Source organism: Mus caroli, chromosome 15, assembly GCF_900094665.2.
Source record: "Mus caroli chromosome 15, CAROLI_EIJ_v1.1, whole genome shotgun sequence".
In the NCBI taxonomy this organism is placed as follows: Eukaryota; Metazoa; Chordata; class Mammalia; order Rodentia; family Muridae; genus Mus; species Mus caroli.
The window spans coordinates 67231811-67241610 of NC_034584.1; positions in this window are offsets into that span (position 1 = coordinate 67231811).

Below are 9800 nucleotides of genomic sequence, written 5' to 3' on the forward strand. Positions count from 1 at the left end.
AATGAGCCCCAGGTTCTTGCTACCCAGCCGTCATTGTGGGCTGGAAAGGGCCAGGCCAATTCTAGAGCAGGGAATGTGATCCTAGGACAGGAGACAGTCATGCGGACAGGACTGGTCCTGCCTCTAGGCTGGGCTGACACAGGGATTAAGTAAGTGATCCACAGGACACTGACACTCATACTCTCACATGTACTTGTGTGTGTGTGAACTGTCACACAAACACAGGGTGGGAGTTGGGGGGCTGGTGGAACTGGTCAGTGTCTAACATGGCTTAAGGGTTACCAGAGGAGTCAGGAGACCCAGTCTCTGGGTCATTTTCTTTCCCTTTTGGTTTTTGAGAGGGTGTCATGTGGCTCAGGCTGGCCTCACTATGTAGTCTCACTATGGATTCACGTAGTCTATGATGAACTTGAGCTTCTAATCCACACACCCCCTTACCCCACCCCACCCCACCCCTATCTCCTGCCTTCATCTCCTATGCTGACAGTACAGGCATGCCACACCCAGTTTACAAGGTGTCAAGGTTAAACCCAGGGCTTTGAACCTGTTAATCGCTACCAAGTGGTCTGCATCCCCAGCCCCTGGGTTTCTGTTTCATTGAGACAGGTTCTTGCTATGTGTCATAGGCTAACCTGGGACTGACTCTGTCAATCACAGAGGCTGGCCTCGACCAGCAGTAGTCCTCTGTCTCTGCTTCCCCGAGTTCTAGGATTACAAATGTGTGCTCACCACTTTGAAAGCAGTTTCCCGGTGAGGACCCATGTCTCTCACACTTGGCTTGGCCTTCTACAGAGCACTGGGCTGAGCCTAGAGCATCCTGAGCCCATTTACAAACACAAACAGCACCTGTGGTCTGTGCTCACACCTCCTCAGGGCGTTGTTCTTCTTGTTAGTAGATAAGGGTGTTTAGTAATAGCTTTCCACTCCTGGCACCGGGTCGACCTTTTCTGGCATTTGGTGGATGGACGTGGTTGTGCAAGCATCATCATTATGCAGTGTATGTCTCCCAAGTCTCCCAAGCAAAAAGCTAGGACGTCCCCTCCCCCCAGCCCCCTCCAGGCAACTGCTCTCAGTACTACTCCAGCCGTAGCCACTAGCTCCCTGCTCTGCTCCAGGGTCTGGTCTTCCAGATTCCTCCAAATCAGCAGAGCTGCCCTTGAAGTTGGCTTTTTCACTTAACCAGACATTTTCTTCCTTTCTTCCTGCCTTCCTTTCTTTTTTGGGGGGGGGAGGGGGAAGGGAGGGAGGGAGGATATGTTGAGATATGGGTTTCTCTGTGTATCCTTGGCTGTCCTGGAACTTACTCTGTAGACCAGGTTGGCCTTGAACTCAGAGATACACCTGGCTCTGCCTCCTGGGTGCTGGGATTAAAAGTGTGCACCTCGACCACCTGGCCCTCTTTCATTCTGCCTGTGTATGTATGTATGCATATACATACATACATACATACATACATACATACAAGCAGATCATACATATGAAAAAACATATACGAGCATCACTTGTGTGTCTGGTGTCCTCACAGGCCAGTTGGACATAGATCCCCTGAAACTGGAGTTACAGATGATTGTGAACCATCATGTGGGTGCTGGGATATAACTGGACTGGAGGGGGAGGAGGCTCTGTCTGGGTTACTGACTGGGTGCTGGGGATGGGCCAGTCAGAGCAGCTGTTCTTTTGGGCCTCTTTGATGTACTCATAGGTTCTCCAACCCTCAGGTCAGAAAAGTTCTTTTTTTTTTTTTTTTTTTTTTTTTTTTTTNTTTCTCTGTGTAGTCCTGGCTGTCCTGGAACTCACTCTGTAGACCAGGCTGGCCTCGAACTCAGAAATCCGCCTGCCTCTGCCTCCCAATGCTGGGATTAAAGGCGTGCGCCACCATGCCCGGCCAGAAAAGTTCTTAATGTGAACGTTCCTGTATTCTAGGAGACGAAGAGGATGGAGGATGGGGCTCACAGGATTCAAGGGTCCGTGCAAGTGCAAAGGTTGCTCCTTCCTCGCACCACCTACCCCCACCCCATGGCAGGCTTTACCCTTCGTCTATGCTCTGGTAGTCCATACTGATCAGGGCATCAACATCTATGGCTCAAGCCAGCCTTGCTGTGAAGTTTGTTTCTCCCGAGCTGTCCTTGGCTGTTCTTGGTCCTCTTGCCCTTTGAAAGACTGTGTCTTGGCCAAGGCATGATTTCTTCCCTCTGCCTAAGCCTGAAGTTCCGGGAACCACTTTCCCTACCTGTCAGCAAACCCGAGTCTCACAACACAGGAGTAGAGCTTCTTGTGTCTGCCAGGAAGGGTCAGTCCTCCTAACCAGGGGTTTGGGCTAGGAGCAAGACAGTAGGGACCAGGGGCTTTGCAGAAAGCTGCCCATTGTGTCTGGGTTTCTCAGCCAGATGTAGGGAGCTGACTGGAAGGTACTGGCCTGTTGCTCCCTCCCTATGCTGTTCATCCGGGGCTATGGGGAAGACAGCTTGATTTATAGAAAAGCCAGACTCTCCTCTCCCCAGTTTTCTTCCAAAATTCAGTACCCCTGGGCTAATACTCTGGACAAAAAAGTAAGTGGGGAGGTTGCTAGGCAACCAGAAGGGGCCTCTGACAGGCAGGCAATATGTAGTTTTTCAGCTGTTGATAGGGGGGGGGGAGGGTGCACATTGTGCTGAGGAAGGTGCCTGACCTCCTCCTCAGGCACTGGCCTGGGTCTCTCCTCATCTGTATGTAAAAGGAGGTTCTCCTGTTATACTTGAGCACAAAACTTTGAGGCCAGCTTGGTTTATATAGGGAGTTCTAGGCAAGCCAGGGCTACGGAGTGAGGCTCTGCTTATAATATAAAATGACTAGGGGCTGGAGAGACGCCTCAGTGGTTACGAGCACCGGCTGCTCTTCCAGAGGACCTGAGTTCAGTTCCCAGCAACCACATGGCAGCTCACAACAGTCTGTAACCCCAGTTCCAGGGGATCCAGCACCATCAAAGAGACGGACACAAAACAAAAACAAAAAAAAAAACAAAAAACAAAAAACCAAGGTTGGAGTCAGTATAGCACTGGCTGCTCTTTAAGGAGGCCTGGGTTCAATTTCCAATATCCACATGACATGAGGGGATCTAAGGTCCTCTTCTGGCTTCTGTGAACACCAGGCACATACATGGCACTCAGACGTATAGATAAAACACCCATACCCATAAAATAAAACCTAACTAACTAATTAACTAACTAACTAACTGCCTAACCAGACTAGTTATTTGGTCTGCTCCAGGAGTTCTCTAACTAGATTCCCAGGGGAGCATTGGACCTCCTTGGCCAATCAGTCCCTCCCTCATCTGCCCCTCAGGACTGAGTTCTCGCTCCATTTGCCTCTCCTCCCACCATAGCCTGGGAGTGGGCAGTGTGGCTGGGGCAGCCCAGCTCTGTCCTCTGTGGGAAAGGACAGGCTCTGGACCCACAAATAGTCAAGTGTGGACAAAAATAGCCCTGGCTTTCACAACACACATGGAAAGTTAAATAGGAAGTCTGAGCACAGTCCGAGGATTATCCACAATCCGGAGCTTCCTTGGGAGATGGGCTTTTCTAGTCTCCTTTGTAGACAAGGTACCGAAGGCGCAGGGGTGGGAGTGACTTGCTTGGATTATTCTACCAGTTGGTCACCCATGTGTCCTGTGACTTGGCTCCTGTTCTACATCTATCTCCAGAGTGCTTGCTGCCAGAGATGCTTTCATTATTTTCTCCCATAGGAAAACTCCTATACATCCTGCAAAGCCCAACTAAGCCAGTGGTTTGTACCTGAAATCCCAGCATTTGGGAGGCTGAGGCAGGAGGACAGCCAGGAGTGTGTTTGAGGTGAATGTAGTCTACAGCATGTGACCAGATCTCAAGGAAATGAAAAGAAAGGAAAGGAAGGAAGGAAGGAAGGAAGGGAGGAAAGGGAAAAAGAAAGTCTGATTGAATGTCACTTCTCTGGAGACCCTTCCTCAGCTGTCAGGAAGATAAGCCAGCTGGAGTTCTGTGGGAACCTCACCACACTGGATTGGGGCTGGGGGGGCTTTCCTTGGAGACAGGGAGTGTGCCTTGCTCATTGCTGCACACCCCAAGTCCCACCCTGTGTCACACCAAAGCTGATAGCAGGTGCTCCCAAGAGAGTGTGGAATAATGGAGTGGCGGGCTGTGTTCAGTGAACTATGCCTTGCTCCCTCCTGGAGTTTTTAGCATAGCAACCTGAGGAATGAAGGCCATCGTGACCATTTTAGCAATTAGGAAACAGCAGCTCAGAGAGGCAAAAATCACAAAGCCAAAGGTCACATCAGCCGAGAGCTAAGCCTTGCTCCCATCCCAGTTTTCCAGCCACATAGATTTCATGGGGGAACCCACCTCGAAACCAGAGCTGGGCTTGGGTGGGACCTGGGGCCTCCTTCCCTCCATCTCCTGCCCCAGCTCTCATGGTGATGCCCTCATATCCCGCTCCCCCATGTGCAGGACTGGCCTGCTCTCTCAAGGGTCCGAGGAGAACTTGATAAGAGACACAGGCTGCAGGGGGTGGAGCTGAGCCCATCTCAGCAGGGCTCCTAGAAGCTGCCATCTATAGCTTCTAGAAGGGAGTAGGAGAGGGAGGGCTAGAGCCAGACCTGACTTGCAGGGCTTGGGAATGACCTGTGACCACACTCCTCTTCTCAGACCATTGCCACGTCTCACGCTCCTTAAGGGTCCTTGACAAGCACAACAACCCCAAAAGTTCCCACACTGAGGGACTTGGGTGGCCATGGCCAGAAGGCACAATCATGGGTAGGAGGTGTGTGGAAGTCTCTGGAGCTAAAGAGAAGATGTCTGATTCATTTGTGGAAAGTTGAAGCTTTGAGCTCCGCCCCCCCCCCAATTCCTGCCCCCCATCTTCACTGCTACCTTTGCTCCAGCAAAGAGCTCCTGACAGAGGGGCAGGTGATGGACTTGCTTGCTTTTTGAATGGTGACAGGCTTCAGGCAGTGGAAGAAAGGGTGGGAGAGCTACGATCTGGTGGCAGGCATTTTGCCTGTCGTAAGCTCTTGCTGTGGCTGGACCGAAGATGGTTCTGGGACCCAGAAGCCGTATGGCAGGCTAGAAAAGCTGATGGAGCCAGCCGTTGGCTGATAGTGGCCTGCCATTCCATGCTATCCTCTGTGGCCAAGCAGCTTTTATGGCAGTGTCCAAGTTCTACTGGGACATTGGTCCCTACTGGCCTACTGGTCCCTAAGGCCTGTATTATCTTCTCCGCAGCTTCATGGCAGAGGCCCAGGACCGCATGCCACTGGCACCTGGCATACTTCCATCACTCTGCCTGCTGCTTCTTTACTGCCTGGCTTAGGGCAGTTGCCAGCACTCTGTGGTTGGATATGTAAGGTGCTGTTTGCTGGTACACCCCTATCCCCAGACCTGTTTTTCCTGCCCACGCAGTGGGCTCAGCTGCCAGCCAGATCCCATGACTCAGGGAAAGCAATGTTCTGGGCTCTCAACTAGCAGAGTGAATTATGGTTATTTGTTTGTTTGTTTGTTTGTTTAGAGGTAGAGTCTCTCTATGTAGCACAGGATAGCCTGGAACTTTTGATCTTCCTTTAAAAAAAAAAAGATTTTATTTATTTTATATGTGTGAGCATACTGTCACTGTCTTCAGACACACCAGAAGAGGCCATCAGATCCCATTACAGATGGTTGTGAGCCACCATGTGGTTGCTGGGAATTGAACTCAGGACCTCTGGAAGAGCAATCAGTGCTCTTAAACACTGAGCCATCTCTCCAGCCCCACTTTTGATCTTCTTGCCTCAGCCTCCAGACTCTAATGGTTATGGGCGCGCACCACTGTGTGTGGCTTGTGCATAAGCTTATTTCCCCCTACTATTTATGTATTTTGACCTTCTGTGTAAGTGTTCACTCGCATGTATGTATGTATGTGCATCACCCGTGTGCCTGGTGCCCGTAGAGGTCAGAAGATCATGATGGATCCCTAGGAACTGGAGTTACAGATGGTTCTGAGATGCCATGTGGGTCCTGGGTACCAAACGCAAGCCCTCCGTGAGAGCAGCCGGTACTCTTAACCACTGAGCCATCTCTTCAGTTCTGAATAAAATATTCAAACTGCTGACCATGGGTGACCCTGGGGTGCTTTCTGCTCTCACAAATCACCTGTAGTTGTAGTTCGGTGTATCTGGAAGGAGGGTGGTGACTCTGGCCACAGAACCCACCAGCTTATGGCTGTGGAGGCGGGAGGCCTAGAGGCATGGCCCAAGGGAAGGGAAGAGACTTGCTTTCTGTCAAGCCCCACCACCGCTCCTGGGGGTGACTCCAGGCCCAGTTACTTGATGTCCCTTCCTCTTTATGCCCTCATTGTCATATAGGGAAGACAGTACTTGCTTGGCGGTGTGGTTAAGAGAGAGGCTCTCCAGCGTGTTAGCTTTATACTGGGCAGAGTCGGACTCTGCTCCTGGCTTAGGGCATAGCTCACACACTGTGGAGCTGGGCCTTCAGGCTCCAAGGCCAGAGTCAGCTGATCTCTTTGGTTCCTGGCTGGCGCCAGGGTTTAAGTGCTTACAGACAACTGGTTTCTTGGCTGACACTGTACGCAGTTTACAGGCAGGGACGCCTCTGAGCCTAGAGCGTGGTTTACTCGTGTACTGCATCAGGAGAGACTAAGGTCAAGGTTGCAGGCCTGCTCAGCCAGAGGGCCTGGCCTCTAATGGCGTCCCTAACAAAAGGACAGCTAGCTCTCTTTCTCTCCACTCCCAGGCACTGTACATCCACATGCCAGGCAACAGGCTGGCGAAAGCATCAGGCTGCGGGTAGCTCAGGCCAAGAGCCAGAGGTCAGGCTCATTATCCCTGGGTCAGAGAGCTCCTACCCTGCTCAATCCTCACATCACACCCCAGCCCAGGGGAGCCCCCAGCCCCTCATCAAAAGCCAAGGCATCCCCTCCGTTTCCCTGTCTATGCATCTGCTTGCTGTGCTGTGCTGATAGCTTGCTCTTCAAGTGTGGCCTTTGGATGCTCCCCCACGAGAGTCTTGGTGTCTGCCTCAGATGGAAGTCCTCCAGGATGGACATTCTACCTGTGCTGAGCTCAGGGTCCCTTCTGCAGGGAAGGGTACATTCAGAGATAACTGACTGCCCATATACTTCCCATCAGCACAGATGAGGACATGGCGTAGGTGCTCAGGACCCAAGCTATGTAGCTGAGGAAGTGGTGTGGGTGTGTGACCACTGTGCTTCCCTCAGTGAGACCCTCCAAGAGGACAGCCATATGGTGAGGAAGTCCTCCCAGGACCCTAGTAAAAAATGGTGAAGGCTCTGCCCTTTGCTAGAACTTGTCCCCCTACAGGGGAGGTCCTGCCCTGCAGTTGGCTGAGGACAAGGGCCTCTGTCTTCTAGACTTGGTGCTCCAGGTAACCCAGGTGGTGGAAAGCTGGCTCCTCTGAATGGCTGTCGGGATTTCTGACACCTGTTCCTGGCCAGCAAGCGCCACCTGGTGGCCTCAGGTCACAGATACTCCGGTGCAAGTGCTGTCTCCAAAGCTACAAGTTGGCCTCACTCAAGATCTCTTTCAAGTCAGGATGAAGCTCAGTCATCTTGCGCCTGGCCTGGAACCTGGGAACTGCTCTTTTATCTCTGACCATTTCTGATGGGTGGGATGAGTGCCAGCTGAGGATTCTATCACAGAGCCCACAGCGTGTGTTTGTGTGCTTGTGTGTGTGCACGCACATGTGTGCAAGTTTGTGTGTGTGTGTGTACGTGTGTACGTGTGTGTGTGTGTGTGTGTGTGTGTGTGTGTGTGTACATGTGCTGCTGGGAGAGAGACCTTATATTACATGAGGCATAGCATAAGAGAAGAGACTGAGTGAAGAAGTGAATGGGCTAGGCTTTCCCTGTTTTCGTAAGCAGCTCAAACAAATCACTATTAAATGTGGACTACCAAAGACTGCCACACAGATTCCCAAGTCTGTGCACATGTGTATACATGCCCCCTCATGTATTCTGACACACAGATGCACAGACTCATCACACACGCAGGATGCACTTACACACAGGCTCTGTGACTGCAGACACAGTGTGCCTCCTAGCCACCTCATGCTCCTGCTACCATGCCTGACTGAGCCCTTCAACTCTAAGCCTTAAATAAACCCTTTATTTTCGTCTTTAAAATATTTTTATTTATTACTTGTTGCGTGTGTGAGAGTGCAGGTGGGAGCATGCCGTGGCGCGCATGTGGCGGTCAGAGGACAACTCACAGGATTTGGTTCTTTCCTGTCACCTGGTGGGGCATGGGGATGGGACTCAGCTCAGTCAGGCTGGCATGCAAGTGCCTGTTCCTGCTGAGCCGCCTTACCAGCATCCTTAGGGTGTTTCTTTCCAGTTGTTGAGTTATGGCAATAAGGAAAGTAACACAGAGAATTGCTGTGGGAAGTGGGGTCCTGCCCCTCAGGAGACCTTTCCTATCCATCCAGCCAGAGTGCAGAAAAGCTTCTTTCTATGGGTGCTGCTTCAAACCCATTCAGAAAGACAAGAAGGTGAGCAGCTCTGCCTTTTCCTCAGACCTCCATATCTGGGCTACCTGTAGGAAGGTGTCACCCACTCTGAGGGTGGGCCTCCCTTCTCAGTTAAACCTCTTTGGACATGGTGTCTCCCAGGTGACTCCTTTTCCTTTCAGGTTGACAGCCATGACAAGCATCACGTGCACACACGTGCATACAGACACACGGACACCTATGCAAAGGCTTATAACCATGTATGCACAGACTTACACATACCATACATACACATATATACACAGATATACACACATATAGACTTATACCTGTGTATATGCAGACTCACACATAAATATACATATACATATATACATGCACATGCAGATACATACACAGATTAACATCCATGTATACACAGACTCACGTGTCATACACACACACATATCTATATGTATACATACATGCACACACAGACTTAAAGCTATGCATACACATACTCACACATGGTGTACATATATACTTGTACACACATGCATATACAGGCATATGCATGCAGACTCACATCTATGTATACATAAACACAGACTTACACGTACACTTTCATATATATATGCATATGCACACTATATGTATATGTGCAGATATACATTCAAATGACTAGAAGCATGTGTTTCTGTGTTTGTAGACACATGTACCAATATTTGTATAGACACTTGTTTGTATGTTTTTCTTCTGAGACAGGGTCTTATTATGTAGCCTATGATGATCATGAACTTGAGATAATCCTTCTGCATTGGCCACACACGCTCACTTATTCTTGTATTCTCACTTTAAGGTAGACAGAGTTCACTAAAGGTCAGAAGAAGACCTTAAAAGAATGTGAGCAATTGGCAGGAAAGTGGAATGCCCTGTTCCTTTGGTTTGAACCTTCCCAGGATGCCTGTCTTCATGAGACTATGAACTCTGGAGCAGGGTTCTGGAAACTTCCCTGATATGACTCATGGCTTTGCTCTAGGAAGAATGAGGTGGGGACCTCAAAGGCCTCAGGTTCCCCATCACAGACAAGAACTTGACATCATGGGTCAGTGTGGCGGGGAGGCTTGGCACATCTTATCACTGTAGGTTTGGGTGCCTTTACTATGCAGGGGTGGGAGGTGGCAGCCATGGTCTGGTCAGGAAGTGAAGCCCACTGGGACCTGGTCCCTGCTCCCCAACCTGAGGTGCTTCCTTTGCTGAGTAAAGCAACAGGAGGCTGGAGCCGTTGGGCTCATGATCTTCTTTTTTTTTTTTTTTTTTGGTTTTTCGAGACAGGGTTTCTCTGTATAGCCC